Here is a 19,017-nt window from a genome sequence, read left to right as displayed (position 1 = left end):
TCTGGAACAAAGTCGCGGGCTAACATTAATATTTATTGAAAAAAAAAATCTTCCTCCAGATATGAGAATGAATCTTTTCTTATGGACTCGAACACGTTTTGCTGAAAAACTGAATATGGAACAAGCAAAGCTTAATACTAAACAATATATATATTAGCTGTATAATACCAGTAGGCCAGCTCTAATAGTAATTTGGTATGGCTTCGCGGGCCAAATGTAATTAGGCTGCGGGCCAAATTTGGCCCGCGGGCCAGAGTTTGACACCTAATCTCTAGGCTCTCTTAGGCAAGATTTCTTGTCATTCTTTCTCAGGAATAGCTCTCCATGCTTCTTGAAGGACATTCAAAGCTCCATAGATGTTGGCTGGCTTTTATTCTGTGATCCAACTCCACTTAAGTGCTCCAGATATAAGAATGAATCTTTTCTTATGGACTCTGTGGCGGAGGTGTGGTCCCGGGTGTGGCTGCAGGGGAGGAGTGGTCCAGTGAACTCAACGGGGCGGTGCTGGAGATGCCGGTGACAACAGCTGATGGCGATTTGGACTGATGGTGGTTTCCTTCCCTTTTTATAGTGAGACGGAGAGGAGCGGGAGAGAGGGAAATCAGCTGGGACCGACAGCTGTCAGACCTGTCAGTAGCATAACCCGAGGAAAACTAATATATGTTGGACCTGAGAGCAAAACTCCACACTTTGGGGAGGTTGTCACGGGAGAATTTGCTCCAGGCTCAGCAGCGTCAGCAACGCCTGTATGACAGAGGGGCTAGACTCAGGCAATTTTCACCGGGAGACAAAGTGCTTGTATTACTCCCTTCTTCAGCTCAAGTTGCTCGCCAAGTGGCAAGGACCCTTTGTGGTCACACGGCGAGTCGGGGACGTCATACGGCGTGCGGCGCGCGGTGAGAGATGCCAAACGCCGGTACCGGGAACGTGTGGAGTCCCGCTTCCACCAGGGCGACACACGGAGTATGTGGCACGGACTACGCACCATTACGGACTACAAAGCCAGGGACACTGCGCCGATCAACGCCGACTCTGCATTCACCAACGAGCTGAATCAGTTCTACGCCCGTTTCGAGGTTAGCCAGGCGGCTAATGCTATCTACCGCCTGACTACCGAGGACAGTGACGTCATCAGCGAGAGACCGGTGACCAGCATCGCGGAGCATGACGTCCGAGCGGCACTGAGGAGAGTGAACACAAGGAAAGCGGCGGGGCCAGACGGCATCACCGGCCGTCTGCTGCGCTGCTGTGCTGACCAGCTAGCAGGTGTGTTCACTTACATCTTCAACGAGTCCCTGGCGAAGTCTGTGGTCCCCACATGCTTCAAAAGATCCACCATCATCCCTGTGCCCAAGAACAGCAAACCCTCATCCCTGAACGATTACCGGCCAGTTGCACTGACCTCGGTAGTAATGAAGGTGTTTGAGAGGCTGCTGAAGAACATCATCTCCTCCTCCATCCCAGACACCACAGATCCGCTGCAGTTCGCCTACAGATCCAACAGATCCACAGAGGATGCCATCGCCCACGTCCTACACACCACTCTCAGCCACGTGGACAAGAAACAGGGTAACTATGTGCGAATGCTGTTTGTTGATTACAGTTCAGCGTTTAACACAATAGTGCCCTGCAGACTGTTCACAAAGCTGAGGGATCTGGGACTTAACAGCCGTCTGTGTGCATGGGTGTTGGACTTCCTCACTGGCAGAACTCAGGTGGTGAGGGTGGGCAGGTGCTTCTCCAACAGCATCACCATCAACACAGGAGCACCTCAGGGATGTGTCCTCTCGCCACTGCTCTACTCCCTCTACACTTCAGACTGTGTGGCCACCCATGGCTCCAACACCATTGTGAAGTTTGCTGACGACACAGTGGTGTTGGGTGCCATCTCCAACAACGATGAGGCGGCCTACATGGATGAAGTGAAGAATCTGGCATCGTGGTGCCAGGACAACCACCTCCAGCTGAACGTCGGCAAGACCAAGGAGCTGGTGGTGGACTTCAGAAGGGGTCAGCACAGAGACTACAAGCCCATTAATACTTTTTATATATATATATATATATAACGGCCTACCTGAGTGTTGTTGCTGGTCGTAGCCATCCCTGTGACAAAGTAGCTAGAACGGAATTAATTTGTGACTAAAGTGTACTCATCTTCTGATGGCTGCTTCCAGGAGGATACAACACTTTGTTAATAAGCTCAAATCATCTCCCAATGGTTTACTGAACATGATGAGTTCACTGTACTCACATGGACTACAGAATCACCGGACCTCAATCCAACAGGACCACCTTCAGGATGTGGCAGAACAGGAGATTTCTATCACAGATTTGTAGCTGAAAATCTGCATCGATGGTGTGATGTTATCATGTCAGAGTAAGGACTCAGAGGAATGTTTTCAGCATCTTGTGGAATCTGTGCCAGTACTTAATGTAAAAGAGTGTCCAAGCTGGTGCTACAATGGTACAAAGTGTCCAGTGATTTTATATACCTTATATAACTTGTTATATAACATTAAAATAGTTTTGTCAAAATCACAATAGTTTCATTTTGACACTGTCACGGTATCTGCTCAGGCAGGTGGAACAGAGCACACCCGTTTGTGAATGGGATCACTTAAAAATGAGGCGACTTAGAATTTTCAAATCAATACCACAGATACACCTACTAGGAGACTGAGGGGAAGGAACAATGACAAACAATAATTAGTTGATGCTTAAAGCTGGTTTATTTAACATGACATAAACAGTAAATTGTATCCAAGTTATCTGTCTTAATGTGTTGTGCAAGGTCTGGCTGAAAGACTGATGTGCAGAAATGATGTTATGTCCCTCAATAATTCACAAGACCTGCTGCTCTGCTTCGAATATTGGTAAGAACTTCACCCAGTGATTACTGAATGGATTTTCACCAAAATTTTGCCCAAGTTCAAGATTTGTTGGTTGTTTTTTTTGTCATTTAGTCTATTTTGTTTTAAATTTTCACAAGAATTGCTTGTTCCTGTAGAATATTGGTGATCCCCACAATCAGATGATTCCCTATGTGCAAGCATTTACCCACAGTGGGAATGAAAAACCTGCTTGTAAGAGGAAGAAACCTCTGGCAGAACCAGATTGTTGTCACAGCAGTGACTGGTTGGGGTGGGGAAGTGAAAAAAAAAAGCCAAGGTGATAATTGTTGGAGCAACTTAATTATTTTTTTTGTTAAAATATTAAACTGTTGTAATCAGATTTAATTGAGTATTGGGTTTTACAATGTGGATAAGCATTTGCACTGGAATGCATCTGTAATTTTGCTGTTAATTGCTTTTTCCAATCTCTGTTTGTGGTTTTAAATTGAATGTTTACTTTTGTCTGGGGTCAAAGAAACAATGCTGGGGATTGCAGGAGATTGATTTTGTGTGGTGTTTCTTGTTTCCAATTTTAAGTCTGCTGAGAGATCACAAGGTTTTCTCCCTCTGTCCTTCTAATGTCAATGCAAAGGGAACTCGTAGAGAGGTCAGTGTCATAGAATAGATGCTGGAGAACCTCCAGTGTTGTGATGCCATCAGCTTGTCCTAGGTCACGGTTTCCTTCCACATATAGGTATGCAAAAACTGCATAAAAAGCACTTGCAGCAACAAATACATAATATTCCATAAACACGCTTTGCCGATCCGATCAGCTGTTCATAACATTTCCTAGATGTCATCGCGAACTTTTGCATGTCCGCCATTACCTGCCCGAAACCGGAAGTGACGTCATTTCGCGGAAATGTAGTTTTTTACCATCAGGGCCTCATGAGCCTATACTGGTGTTTTTAAAAGTTATCTTTGACTTTATGACTTTCTGTGTCGTTTCTGGGATGCTTAGGACTCATATTGCACTGCTGGAAATAGTTTATTTTGATGCATATGCTGCTTTTTTGCAAATTTGCAGTATAATATTTATTTTCGTTTTTCTGCAGTATATAAAAATTGGTGTATTTCAAAAATAAAACTATGAAGACACTCAAAATAAATTTCCTGTGGTGGGAAACTATTTTGTGCAACTTTTTTGTATTTACAGTTTTGAGGGATAAGCCTCTTAAATTTCTCTAACTAGAAATATATGTTAAAAAAACAAAAACGATTTTAATTTTTTTGTAGTTTATTGCACTTTTTTGCAATTTATGTAATTACTATGCACTATGCATACATATTGGGCTTGGTTGTATTGATGTATAGCAACTTGAAATGCTCCCAAAAATGGCATTGCAGCATTTAAAATATAATATAAGCTCTGGTGGACTTGGTTCTATGGTAGGTCTTAAAGGGTTAAATGGAATACGAAGCATAATTTTAGGCTCTCTGTACCAAACCGTCTGCTCTCAGGAACCAGGAATCACTTAGATATGGGACGTGCTTGGCCAAAGTCAATAACTTTAACTTTGATGGGATACTGATGGCGTTCCGCAACCATTATGTTTCCAGGTTTGAGGTCAGCATGCACTATTCCCAGAGAATGCAGGTGGAACAGAGTATTTGCTAGTTGATGTAAAATTAGACTTGTTTTTCTTATGAGGACACCCTGGTTATTCCAATCCTCTATGTTGCTCCTCATGTGCATATGCGTGTGTGGTGTGTGCATGTGTGTGTGAAGGTGGGTGTCTAAGTGCCAAAGACACAGGCAAAGAGACAGAGCATATTCAAGTGTGTTTTTGTGTAAGGAGGTCACAAAGGAAGACACTGTCCAGACTTTTCAAAAATAACAACATATAGAGTTGCGTTTGGACAATGTGTGTGTCTGTGTTTCTGTGAGTGCATATATGTGTGTGTGTGCATGTGTGTATTACTGAAAAGAGTATCTGGTTATTATTTAGTCAGGCTTGACTTCTGACCCTCTCCTTTTTGACCTCCCACATCCTGTTCATCTGGGGAGATGGGCATACATTCATACACATGCACCCACTCAATACCCCACCCCCATCACCACCCCCAACCTAACAGCGCCACCCCCAGCCCTCTTGGCCACCAACAGACACGCTGGAGTCACAAAGAGTTCATGTTTATGTGAAATGAAGTGAAATCAAAGGTTTATTGATTTTCTCTCGTGAGTAGTTCAGCATACACGACTTATCCGTGATAGAATGTGCTGGAATAATAAAAAATAAAGGATGGCCTGTAAATGGTAAATGGCCTGTATTTGTATAGTGCTTTACTATCCCTAAGGACCTCAAAGCGCTTTATACATCCAGTCATCCACCCATTCACACACTGATGATGGCAAGCTACATTGTAGCCACAGCCACCCTGGGGCGCACTGACAGAGGCGAGGCTGCCGAGGATGATCAAAGGTGGCTCAGAAATGACGTAAATACACACACTCTGTAAAGGCATACAGCTTTATTAGAGTCTATATCTAAATATTCTTTCCTAACATACCCGTCTGCACGTGTTTTCCAACTGGATGTGTTTTGTAACAGGATTTAAAGAGATTTCAATCTGAACAATGAGACTGTGAAAAAAAGAATATGCACTCCCTCCTAAAAAAACTAAACAGAAACAAGATGATTAGACAGAGGCTGCTGCCACTGCACTGACAAAAAAAAGGAAAGCATCAGATGTAGGTCTTAGCTTTGTCCCGCTGGATGCCATTACATTACTCTTCAGTCGCGGTATTTTATCTACTCAGAGTTTCATTATGCTTCATTAGTCATTGGATGGTTTTTGTGAGTCATTGTGTAAACAACACTTGCATTCAAATATGGCATGCACAATTTGTAAATTTATGTTTGCATATGCTGTGCATGTCAAATATTGCATCTGTAAGCAGAAAAGGGGAGAGAGACTCGTCAGTGCCTTTTATAGCATACTCACCTTCTTATCTCCTTTTTACATTTCAAAGACCAAAACCCTCGTCTGTGCAGCTATAGCTGAAGCGATAAACTGCTGTGGTATACTGGATGGCACTTCACCATTTTTGCATATGGTGTTTAACAGCACTATTATGTGTACTTGAAGCGGCATACATTCATTGCCGTAATCATCGCTGCAAATATCCACAAATGTGATAGCAATAAAGCATAACCACACAATGTCTTGAAATATAAGACACAAAAAGAATGTATTGGCACACGGCGTAATTTTATTTCACCAAGTCTTCCCAAGTTGTCAAACGTCAAAACAGAATGCAGCAGTATAGAAAACAAAATAAAAACAATAAAAATACAGCAGTGAAGTGGAATTCAATAAAATGAGTTGAAAGCGCAGGCTCGGTTATGGTCAGGCTTGAGTTTAGCCGGAGGGCAAAACTTTGCTTTTAACTGCTGGGACTGGGTGAATAGGTTGACTTAGTGCTTGTGTGAAATATTTGTTTTGGCAGTGTTAGAGTGAGTGTGTTAGTGTGAGGGAACTGCTGTGTTGGTGTGTGGATGTTAACAGATGTCTCTGTGTATGTAAGCTAAACATGCCCTATTCTTAATTCCAGGGTGAACCTGAACTTCCTCCCCTTTCAAGTCTTTTTTTTTTTCTTCCTTTCTCCAACACAGACTGACACAAGATGAATGAGTCATCTTTCGGACAGTTTTTTCTCATTCTTCTTTGTACAGATGTTTATTGTTTTAACAACATGCCTCCATAGGGGCAGGGAATGTGACAGGACGCTGTCCGCACAATGATTATCACTAAATAAACCAAAGAAAGGGGTTTATTAAGATTGGAGTTAACATAAAACAACAAACTAAAGGTATCTGGAAGACAGAGACAGAGAGAGTACTTTATTTACTTTCATGCTACTATGAGGGTTGTGGTGTGCATTGCTTTGTGTGACAGTGAGCCTTAAATGCCACAATTACTAATGTGATTTTCTTAAAATAATATAAGTCATTTACTCATTTTTTTATTAGCTTTTACCTTTTCTTGCCCTTTTCTTATTACACTGAAGTTGCTGTCCATTTTGGATGTTTCCCGAGTCCTCAGAGGTGTCAGTGCTACAGCTTTGTGCTTGTTCACTGTCACCTCACACCAAACCTGACCTGATCTCTGCCCACCTTTGAAAGAGTGAACTTTGACCAGAAAAACCCCTGCCAGGTCCTAATGATGTAGAGAGGATTGCGGGTGACAGGAGACGAATGCGAAGACAGACACACGTGGGCTGGTGCACAGACTTTGAGACACAATAATAGAGTGAAAAGGGCTTTTCTGCAGACCCGAGTGATGAGAGAACACGCACACACTCAGAGCACAGCTTACAGCTTACACAGGAAACTGCTGAGACGTGCGGGTCATGTCCGCTTCCATGTTTATAGTCTTTACAGACATATTAAAGCAGACACGTGCACACCCACACGTGCACACCTGGCGTAATCAGTTATCTTTGTTTTTGCATATTGTCTTTTTGACAAAGTAGTATGTGCTTTAGTTTAGCCTGAGCCACGGGGTCAATTTGACATTGTTTTATTATTGCTCTTTGAGAACATATAAGCAATTCTTCAAAAAGTCCTGAAGAACATGCATGCAATCGCCTTACCTCCTGTAATTGACTCTTCTGAAGGTTAAACTGGACACAAACTAATTTGCTTTGGCCTCCGAGGGCTTCCTTCACCTAAAATAACGAGCCACGCAGTTTACCCTTTACTAAACCTCCCCAGTAGACCACAGATGGCCTTTCAATTACCGAGCTAAAACATGCAGAATGGCAATGCATAGCATTATTAATGAAGTGCAAGAGGGGCTGTATTCATATCTCATCACGATAAAGCAAGCAAAACCACACATACGCAAAAACACGGAGACACACACACACACACACACACACACACAAATTTGCAGACATGCTCATGCACATGTGAACAGACAGATATACAAGCATGTGGCACACTAGTCACATATGTGTACTAGTCACATATATGGCCATGCACATATACACACACACAAACCAAGATTACCTTTCTTATTTGCTTAGCATGCAATCTTTCTTAGGGTCACTACTCCATTCATCTACATTGCACCAATCTATAAATCCAACCCTCTGATGCCAAGGAAAGCCAGTGCATATGCAGAGTGATCTGGAGCTAGTTACTGTGTTTCTGCTGACTCATTTGCACATCACATTGAGCTTTTACATTTATTATAAATGGAGTAGGCAGCAAGAAACACTGAGGGTCAGGTTTTTTTAATTCTGAAGTTATCAAGCCATTTATTTGAGGGTGGACTTTTTTTTATTTCTCTCTCTCTAGTTTGCCATGATAATTCTTCTGTTAGAGTCCACAAGTATAATAGCCTATTTAAATTAAGGAAACTTGCATTAAATAAAATTAAAATGTGAACAAGGAGGGTGAAAATTGAGAATAGAAGGACCATAATTATTCTTTTCTAACTGTAAAATCACACTGGCCACAGGGAGCAGGGTATTAAATCACCAAACTAGCAATTAGCAGCTGACCCGCACTACCTCCTGAGCCACAACCACCCACATATACAACTGTAATACAGTTAGTGATTTGAAGTTTGCTAAATCAGTAGTCTTTAATATTTATACTTTACTTATCTAATAAAAGTTTTATGCAAGCAGTCTTGTACAATTTACATTTTTATAATCTAAATGTTTTGAGTGAATAACCAATATTTAATATTACTGATTAAACTGGGACTGTTTTGCACGTAAGTGTTTGTATTTTCTATGCAGTGTATATATATTACATGCTGTAGTGCTGGCACAGAGCATTGACCAGCCTGCTGAAGTCATGTGGTCTGGTGGATTTCATTTACCCAAGCCCAGCATCACATGGCCAATGATAAACAAGGTTTAAGATTCCAGACTTTGCCACACACTTTAAAAAAACAAAACAAAAATGTATTATAATTCAGAAAATAACATGTCTGAATTTGCTTATGCAATATTTATGGTGACAGGGGGAGAAGGAAATCACGACAGAAAACCTCTGTAGTCTTTACATCAGTGTGACGGCTAAATGTTACTTTCGAGTGTGTTTTGTGTGGAATGTTTGCACACACATTAAAAAAACAAAACAAAGAAAAATCTGACTCACACTGTGACATTATGAGATGAGAAAGTTGTGAAAAACTGTATGTATGTAAGTCCCACTGTTTAGGAATATATAATTCTCTATTGATATGCTAAAAAGACATTTGGGATTGGAGTTTTAAAGGCAGATATCCACCAGGGAGTTGTGGGCTAGCAGAGGGTAGCTGCATAATCAGCTCTACCATCAGCCAACTGATATTCTGCATAATAGAGAGGGGATTTCTGGGTCAGTGTGTGTCTGTGTGTGTTGTGTATTTGTGTGGCTGTAGCAATGTTGGTGGGGGTCTATCCTTTTATCCACACGGATGTGTGCATGTCTGCATGTGTCCTATCCGCATGTGTATGTATGTGTTCCCTCCACGGCTTGGTGTTTACGTGTGCATGTGTGTATCTGGGGCTCTGACCCTTTACCCCACCGGGAACAGATTTCATTAGGGAACAGAGAGTGAGGTACACGCAGACAGACAGACAGACAGAGAAATAGGAAGAAAAAAATCAGGGGACCAAATGAATGAAAGATGGGCAGGGGGCAAGTAAGGGTAGCTTTAGAATGTATTAATAGGTCAAAGGTCACTTCATTTTCACAACAAGGAAAAAGAGCCAATGCAAAAGAAGCCATGACCTTTTGTAATTCACACACACATATGCACGTTTGTATGAAGCTTTTTCCAATTAGACACTTGACCCAATGCTAGGTTTAGCCTAGCGGTAAAAATATCTGCCCATCTGTCCTCCACACGAAAGAGAAGACCCCACAATGTGTCTGTGTAAACAGTTTTATGGCCCTACGACATGATTAATACCTGGTCCACTTTTTCTCAAACAACCCAGCTGAACAATCTAGACTTAAGTGTGGTTTAATTAAGTTGCCGTGCGAGTGTTTGAGGTGTAGGAAATGGGTGAACAAGGCATGCAGGGTCGCTTGATAGAAGGTTAGAAGATTGCGTGTGTATAGCAGAAAATGAGACTGTCAGGTTCCATGTGTGTACAAATGCACCCGTGGTGCTCTCTGTATTTGTGTGCTTCAGTGCTTCTGTGTGGAAGGTGTGGGTGTATACACATAGGTTTACTGAAAAATCAGAGTCTTGAGCCGACCAGTGTTGCAAAAGGCAGGTTAAAACTTTTTAAGTTTAAAAAAAGAAAAAATAAAGATGAGGAGAAGAGGAAGATAGGAAGAAAAAAAGTTGTGTAGCAATAAGCATTAGAAAAACTAAAGGAACAAATGTGATTATTGCTCATATTCAGTTATAAGTTATTAAAGGAAAATTAGGTCATATTCAAAGAAAGCAGGGTGAAACAGAGAATAAGTTGATTGATGAAAAATGCCAGGATAATCTTAGAGGAAAAAAATGGCATCGAGGTACAAAGCAACCACAACAGAAGCCCAAAACCTTAACAAAGCCCACCACCGTATGATCACACCACACCACACCACCGTATGAGTGTTGTGGTTTATCTGACAGGACGTTCCCATATTTATTACAGTCATAAACTAAACTGCCCGTGTGGTCAAATTACAGTATCTTGGCTCACACATGTGTAAAAGATCAGGTTCTTTAGTCATTTGTAGGACAGGTTTTACTGATGCTTTTTGTAAAAAGTTTGCTTTTTTACTGCCCAAGTTCTTGTCATGTTCTTTTTTCCACGACTGAATTTCGATTGCTGGCTCTTGAGTCGCGCCTTCCTATTTGATTTGTAACATGCAGGACTCATGACATTAGATAACTTCAAATGTTATTCACGGATGTGTATTGCCTTGAAGAAAGTGAAGGATGAATGGTTTAAGGATGAGAGAAAGATCGATGGATATAGAGAGAAGAAAATCCGGAGAAACAGCCAAAGGGAAGCAGAGCGTTGAGAAACAGACTGAGAAACAGACAGACAGCTAGGACAGAGATTGAGTGAGAGTCAGAGACAGAAAAAAAAGACAGGGAGAGAATTAAAGGAACCACAACAGAAGCCAAAAGCCCACTAAGTCTCCTACTCCTTATGGTGGCGGGGTGTGGTGTTGGGGATCTGGCACAACTTCCTACAGTACAGCCCCTTTCTAAACATCTCATATATACACCCAGTCAGACACAAAGTCACGGCTAACCACATCACAATTTGGTGCATATGTGTGTGTGTGTGTGTGTGTTTGTGCATGTGGGAGTGTGTGCAACCACTCAGCTCAGCTGCTCCCAGGCTCACAGAAAGCATTGGCTGCTTGAGCGTGTCAGAACGGTCTCTTGATCTCATCTGTCTTTTTATTGCCTAATCCCTATCTGTATTTTCTTCCATTCTCCCCTCTTATATACCCCTCTTATTGCCCTTCATCTTCTCCCTTCTACCCAACAATCCCTATCAATACAACGTTAGTTTCTCTGGAAGCATTTTTCAGTTCATACCAGTAAAAGTGTTTCTTAAGTAGTGTACCGGTAATTCAGTAAGTTTGACATCTGTCTAACACACTGAGCCTTTCTAAGCATTCCTGTTTTTATGGATGAGATTCAGATCGTAGCCGGCCCTCCATATGCGTCTTTCACGCACAATCTCAATGGGTCGATAGTCCGATGAGGTTTTTGGCTATGAATGTTTCATCCTGGTTTACATAACAGTAGCTGAGCTCTTTGGTAGCACATTGTGAATGTGTGATTACAAAGTGCTGTTTGTTCTACTCAACCTCTTTTTATTCTCTGTCTGACTGCGCTTTAAATTTCCCTCTTCTTTGTTTCTTATTTCAGATAAATACTTTTCATTTGCAACTTACCTCATTACATAACATTCAGTTTGTGTTGTTAAATTTTGCAGACAGGAGTACATAAAGAAAAACAACAGTGTAACTGTAACTAAAGGTCCTCGTTTGTACAGTTTTGTTACTTTGGGATACCTTTAATTTTTAAATATTTTTTTTTATATGTAGCTGCTTTAACATTGATGGAATGTAGAAATAATTTTGAATAAATTATGATTTTAAACTAGAAATGATGCTTGAAATGAACAAAGCAAAGGGAAACAATGTAAAGAAAATCTATGGTCATGTTTGCATGTCTATGAGACTATACATCATCACAGACGTTCTAAATGCTAGCATGTTAACAACAATTGGATAGTGAAAAAATCCCTAATTTTATGTGCCAGTTTAAAAGAAATCAATAAAAATCTGTTCAAATCCTGATGGGGACATGACATTTGTGTACCAAACTACATGGCAGTCCATCCAATATATGTCAGGACATTTCTCTTATCAACCTCAGCAATCCCGTTGAAGCACTCCAGACTGGGCATGTTGTCGTGCACTAGCTAAAATGTGTTATTAACTGTTCCTTGATTAATGCACTTATATGTGGAAATAAATCTGTCTGGAGGCCATCTTTGAAAGGCAGAGTACAAAAGTAAAACCGTTCCCCACAAGGCAATTTCCTTAGCAGACAGTAGACCAACACAACACAATACATAATTATAGTACATCGTACAAAACACAATACAAGGTCCAAATATCCTACACTGTTAGAAAAACAAACAAAAAGAAGAACAGATGGAACAAAGGACAACCTGTATCTATTAGTATTATCTTCGTACAACTTAAACTTTAGCCCTAATAGAAGCATCTGGAACTCGATGTAAAGGATGCTGACAATCCCAAATAGTGGTTGTAGCTTGAAGAAAGATAGCTGTAAGTCAGCTGTCAGTGGAAACTAAAACGTACCTCTACAAAGATTATAAGAGTCTAAAAAAACAAATTTTATTGTTGTTAGAAAATTTGTAATATTGTGGCACAAGCAGAACTTTCAGGCTGTGCCTTTTTGCTTCAGAAGGTCAGTATAAGTCTCAGCAGACGAGTGTCTGTGCTTTTGATTATTAAAGTAGGAATTAATGTCATCGCCCTTGCAGACAGACAAAAAGCTGTCTTGTGTCAGTTTTTCCAATATTTGCACATTTAATCAGCATCAGCATCTTGATCATCTTAATAATGTGCAAACCTTCAGATGCATTGCCTCAAACAGTCCGTGCTATTATTGAAATAAACGACACCAGAATCTTTTGATTCTACGAGCTCAATTTATGTACATGAAAACACAGCCTGCATTTCATTCAGTTGTCGCATGCAGTGCGCCTATAATTAGAGTGATTTACTGAGGCAACAGATAATTATATAATCATAGGCTGTGAATGTGTTGTATACTCATTTAGGGAGTGAAGCTGGAATCGATATTTCTACACATAACCGAGGTTGCTTTAGTTCAAGAGGAAGCAGTATAATAAAATATTGCCTAAAGCTTGAAAAGTTGATACTTGTTTAGTAACATCCAATAACTTCTGTGTCTCAATTAGATTCCTATCAGTTATCCTAATATGCTCTTTACTGAGTGATGGAAACGTAATTAGAATCTTTCATTTGTTGCATAAACATCACAGATAAGGCAGTGTGTCTGCTTCAATTGGAAATACAGTATATTACAATCCAATGAGTACGCCATCACCTGTGGTCCAACATCAGCTCCAAAAGCTGCTATTGCTATAAATTTTAAGCTTTGGAGCTAAAAGGAAGTATAGACGCCACCATGTATGAGTCAGGTCCTCTAACCACCCATAAATGTGAAAATAGTTAATGTGTTTCCATGCTGGTTCAAATGTCTATTTCTGCATCATTTGTGGTCCCAACCTCAGTTCCTTCTTCTCTAAACCAATAAGATGTATGAGTCAGGTTCCTTTAGCCATTTATAAGCATGGCATTGAGCAGACAGCCACCCATAAATGTCTTTGCCTGTGTCTCCAACTATTGCCAAAAGTCTTATTGCAGGGACTCTAAATGTCTTCTTAACCTGTTGATGAATATGTTTTTTCACTTTTCAAGATTTCAGGATGTGTTTCGTAGAAATAATATATGTCTTTTTTCGCAGGCAACTCTTCTTTCCTCTCTCCTTCATAAAAGTCGACATTTTACTCTATCTCCTTATTTTTCATTCTGTCAGTGTTTCTGACTTAATCTCTTTCTTAGTGTTTGGTGACTGTGTATGAATCAGGCCTTCTGGTGCATTTAGTTACATTTTCCTCCTTTTTTCTCTTGCTCACTGTCATTCTTTGTCAGGTCCTCTTGGCCATAGACTGAAATGCTGACAGACGATGCCCATGAATGATGAATGATGACTGGAGGTCTGTCTGGTGCCAGCAGAATGCATAATACAGCATCGATACAGCAATCGCAGTCCTCCTCAGCAGAAACATGGTGCAGTTTCTGTATCACATTATTGGAAGATTTGCCCCAAGCAGGACAGCAGGACCACTCAAAGTGGAAATCAACCGCAATGTTGAATGTTGTTTCGGTTGGAGTCCTAAATGAAGCAGCATTACAAAGAGTTTTCTGGTGAGTGCTGAAATGATCATGTCAGGATAAAAACAATAACCCGAATAGATTTTTTGTTAATCTTGTTATACACATATGTCTTTGTTCTTATCTCTGTATAGGATAAACCATATTTAATCTTAATCTACTCTAACGTGCTGTAATGTGACCAGATATTATAGCTACAGCCTTTCAGTTTGTATATATGTGATTTACATTTTATACTTTATAGGTCTTTGTTTGGATATGTTTCATACTTTTAATGTGGATGTGAGTTCATATCTTTTTTTGCATACAGTCAGTGTGTATGTGTGTGTGTTTGCAGTGGGTGAATGGAAGCACATATACATTGACTTGAGGCATGTTTACACTTCTGCATTTATGTGCTACTGATTAGGTGTGAAAAGTGGCACCCAGAGTGTATGGGGAGTGAACTATATGTGTCTGCATGCAGACCCCTATAGTCTAGGGATGTATGGCAGTGTTGAAGCATGTTGTGGATATATTACTGTGTGTGTGTGTGTGTGTCTGTGTATTCCTAGTATGTAGGTCATCGGTGTATTCCTGATGAAATGTAGTCCTCTGGAGAACCCTACAGATATGAGGGCCTAAATTAGACACTATTATCTGTGTGTGTGTGTATGAGAGAGAGAGCTATACACATTTGCCGGACCAGAGCTTCACAGACATGTGTTTTCAATTTTGTGCATGCTTTTACATGTAAGAGCAGCATCACGAGTGTGTGTTTGTCCATCTGTGTGCGTAGGTGTTAAATTGCATGTAATTTCAAACATTATGTATTTATGTATGTGAATGAAAATGACACAGTGGTATCATCTGACAGACTCGTTGCCTATTATCACTGACCTGGGACTGTAAACCTCGGCCCTTGATTTTAACGACTGTTGGCACAGAAAGCCTGTCCATATTGTCACATTACCAAGCCAAACTGCTAATAAGCCTCAAGCACCACTCCAAGAAGAGTATGTGACCAAATGTAGGAAACACACACTCTGCTGCATAACATACACAAGAGGTGCATTTGCAGGAGTGATGAAGTTAGTTTTAAGGGTGACTGACTTTTATAACATGTAAAAAAAGTGTTTGATGTCTTTTTGTACGTCTTTAACACTGAAATTTCAGTTTTGGAAATCCATTCAAAGCTATTACTCTTACATCTTGGTGTTTTGTATAGCTGCTGTTGGAGAAACAGGGCAATGATGATTAGGTTTCTTTAAAGTATACAGGACATACATATTTTGTGTCACTTTCTAGATACAAAATGTGTCTTTCTGAATACCCTGTGATCTTAGTGCTGTTGAAACATTACATATAATCCCCTTTCATTTCGAGATGTCTACATTTCCAGGCAGCCGACTGTCAGTAAGTCACAGGGACAATATGCAGTCAATCTGTCAAACCAATTCAGAATTTTGCCAGAGCTCAGCCCAAAAGTTATATTCAACCTGAGAGAGATGAATGGGAGTGAGAATGTCTACCTTTGAAAAGCTTCATGCTTTGACCAAATCATATGCTGTCACTCCTAAGCTTTAGAAGGCCTGCACTTTTCATCAAAGCCGTTGATGGCTACCTTTCACAGTACTGTCGAATACACCCTCAAAAGCTTCCCTCCCTCCTTTCCTTCCATCCCCTCCCAAATCTCTTTCTTCTTCCCTCCGATGTCTACTACCCCCCTGCCCCTCCACCCAATCCTTCCATTCCCCTTGTCCTTAATCCCTCCCCTCCCTCCTCTCCTCAATCAAACCCTCAAATCCCTCCAGGTTTTTTTCCCCCCTGTGTGTATGTGTGACTTCAGTACTGTCAAGATAGATGAAACAAGAAAAATTCAGATTCATCACAGTCATAACCTTCCATGATGATAATCCACTGCTATTCTTCCCTTGTGGCATTAGGCCGATGTTACTGGCCTTTTTGGGGTTTATTTGCATATTTGTTTCCCCTTTGTTTCTTTTGATGAATTATTTACTGTGGAGTAAAAATGACAGCAGAGATCAGTGATGATTGCTGTCACGGGCGGATGTGAGTTCTTTTCTCCTCTTTGTAATTGTTCTCTTCTTTGCTGATTTTCAATCAAGCTTTTTTTTCTTTACTCATATTTCCTGGTGACAACAGACAATAAAGTGGGGGGGAAAACACACAGATATTTTAGCATTGCCAGTGAAACCTTTCCACTGTCTAGCGGGAACGAAGCTTCCTTTGTTGTCGTAGTGATTATAGGGTAGGGAAAAGCTGCAAAAAGAGGAGAAAAGGGAGAGAGAAGGGATCAAATGGAAAAATACTGTGAACACAAATGTGCTAGGGGACCACCTCCCCTCCCCACCCACCACACACACACACACACACACACACACACACACACACACACACACACACACACACAGGGCAATTGAGTGAAAACACACACATCCTGCCCTTCATCATCCAACCATAAAAGAGACTTGATTAGAATAAGATAAACGACTAATAATAGTCGAGCAGTGCAGTTTGCGATCCTTTCAACTTTCTAACTGGAAACAGAAACGTCTTGCTGAGTTTCCAGGAGCTTAAGGTTTAGGCAGCATGTGTATTTGCAAACAAAACAATGTCTTTCGAGTTGTAATCACAGTGAGCTGTGTCCACATGCCTTGATTGTAAAGCCTCAGAAACATTGTCTTCGCAGTGTGTATCAGGATCTACCCTCATGTACACACACTTCCACGCGCGCACACACAACACACACTGCCACCCTGTCCCTGTGTTGGCCTATCCAAGAATAACAATGCATAATTCATGTTCCAAAGTCTCGTCTGCAGACAAAAGTCAGCGCTTGCATTTATTATTTATTGAAAACAGCTCACATGATGAATCCTTTAACAAACAGACTAAGCACTGTACCTATTTCTTTTTCTCATGCTGTTTGTGTTTTGGCATAGATTTAAGTAGGCTCATTAGCAGAGATGAGGATGCGAGGAGAGGAGAAGAATGGCAGGGAAGAGAGAGGTGAAGTGAGCCTGTGTGTGTGTGAGAGAGAGAGAGAGAAAGAGGAAATGAGGCGAAGGGATAAAGGGATAATTTTTTGAAAAGGTGTGAATTAATGAGTCTTGGGCGTCGCAGACTAATTAATACAAAAATGAAATGCTTTGAGCGCTAAGTTTAAGGCCTTCATTACATTTAAACAATGAAAGTTTACCCCGCTAACCGCTGGGTGTTTGACTTTACTTATTTACTTAACTGCACTGAAAAACCTGGATGTAACAGATTTGTGTTGCTACATAATAACCGAATCTTTTTTCCATGGCTGTTGCAGTGCTGCAGCAGTGCTACACTCCAGCAGAATCAGTCCAAGCAAACACCCGTGCACACCCGCTTTCCAATGTCATGGCTGCACTTGTTGTGTGGGCAGTTTGCCTTGAAGACGGGGAGCAATTTATTGTAGAGTGAAGGGACCCTGTGCTATCCTATGCTAATGCAGTCATCATTTATTCCAGAGTACTTGTATTTTTTTCTCTCTCTCTCTTTCTCCTTCTACTCCACCCCCTTCACCATCCATCACTCTTTCAAGCCATGAGGTATTATCTTTGCGGAACGTTTTATATTCAGTCTTCCTTTAGATGGGTGGAGGCGCGCGCACACACAGTCATTTTTGTTAAATAAAAACGCAATCAAATCTGGTCTCGCAAAGGTTGAATAATTGATGCGTTATGTTAAAAAAGGAATGAAATAATCATAGCCTGTTGGATGTTGGAAGAATATCAAACCCAGCATTGGTGCTTGGCAGACTGGGCTGAGCAGGGTAGGGGCCTTATGTATTTGGGACGGCTGCCCTGTAAAATAATAATGAACAGCAAAGAGTAAGGAGATTAGGAGATTTTTGTTCTGCACTGTACCTGACACTTTGTAAATGCCCACCCATGCTTTTGTTATACAGCGTGACCAGGATCCATCTATCCTGCACTGACAAATCAAAATTTTCTGTAAATGATTCATTTGGTGTGCCATTCCAGCAGCTCTGCAAAAATGGGTGCAGTAGTAGGTACACACGAAGTTGCTGTTGTTATTGCCGCTATGGAAACAATACATCTTAGGCATATTATTTTTTTATTTAACCATTTGCCAAAGCGTTAAATAACAATAATGTTGTCATTTATATTAGATTTTAACAAAGTCACAATACCAGACTAAATAATAAATCTGAATAGCATTCTAATAAACATACTTGATGTTGCAGTGATTCATGGTCAGCTCATCAGCATTCAGCTTTACTGGTCTACAGTATAAGCTCTTAGGGGTGATGAATGAAATAATATTTGCCACTGTAGACTAGTGGGACCTGTTTTCACAGCCATAAAAGTCAGCTATGAATATATACATAGTGTACATCTCTTTATGGATCATGCGTACACATCCACAAACACAGACTCCAAATAATATCATTGTTTCAAATGAAGATGAACTGTTTTTATAGTAAGGAACACCTTTAAGATTGTGCCCATTTGGTATGTAGCAACCGCGCAAAATGAGCATATTCATTCACAGCTCCACTGAGTCGTGTGCAGCCGAGCATTGCTCACCGATAGCGTTTTTATTAATGTTTCAGATTTCCATTAACCAGATGTGTCTGGGTCAAGAGGTGCATTTGTCCTCTCTTTTAATGTGGTGATTGCAGCTAGGGTTTTATTGATACT

General features: G+C 40.8%; 1 long non-coding RNA gene across 7 annotated transcripts in view; it reads left to right on the top strand.

Moving 5' to 3' along the window:
- LOC102290699 overlaps positions 1-19,017 on the top strand; it is a 152,937-nt gene that overhangs the window by 71,895 nt on the left and 62,025 nt on the right. For all 7 annotated transcript variants that reach the window (XR_006054832.1, XR_006054833.1, XR_317413.3 and 4 more), the window contains exon 4: positions 14,078-14,353. This is a non-coding gene — a long non-coding RNA (uncharacterized LOC102290699). The remainder of the gene's footprint in view (positions 1-14,077; positions 14,354-19,017) is intronic.

This window comes from Haplochromis burtoni, unplaced genomic scaffold (genome assembly GCF_018398535.1).
Source record: "Haplochromis burtoni strain Fernald_Lab_line unplaced genomic scaffold, NCSU_Asbu1 Contig_142, whole genome shotgun sequence".
NCBI lineage: Eukaryota > Metazoa > Chordata > Actinopteri > Cichliformes > Cichlidae > Haplochromis > Haplochromis burtoni.
This window is presented reverse-complemented; position numbering and strand designations above follow the sequence as displayed.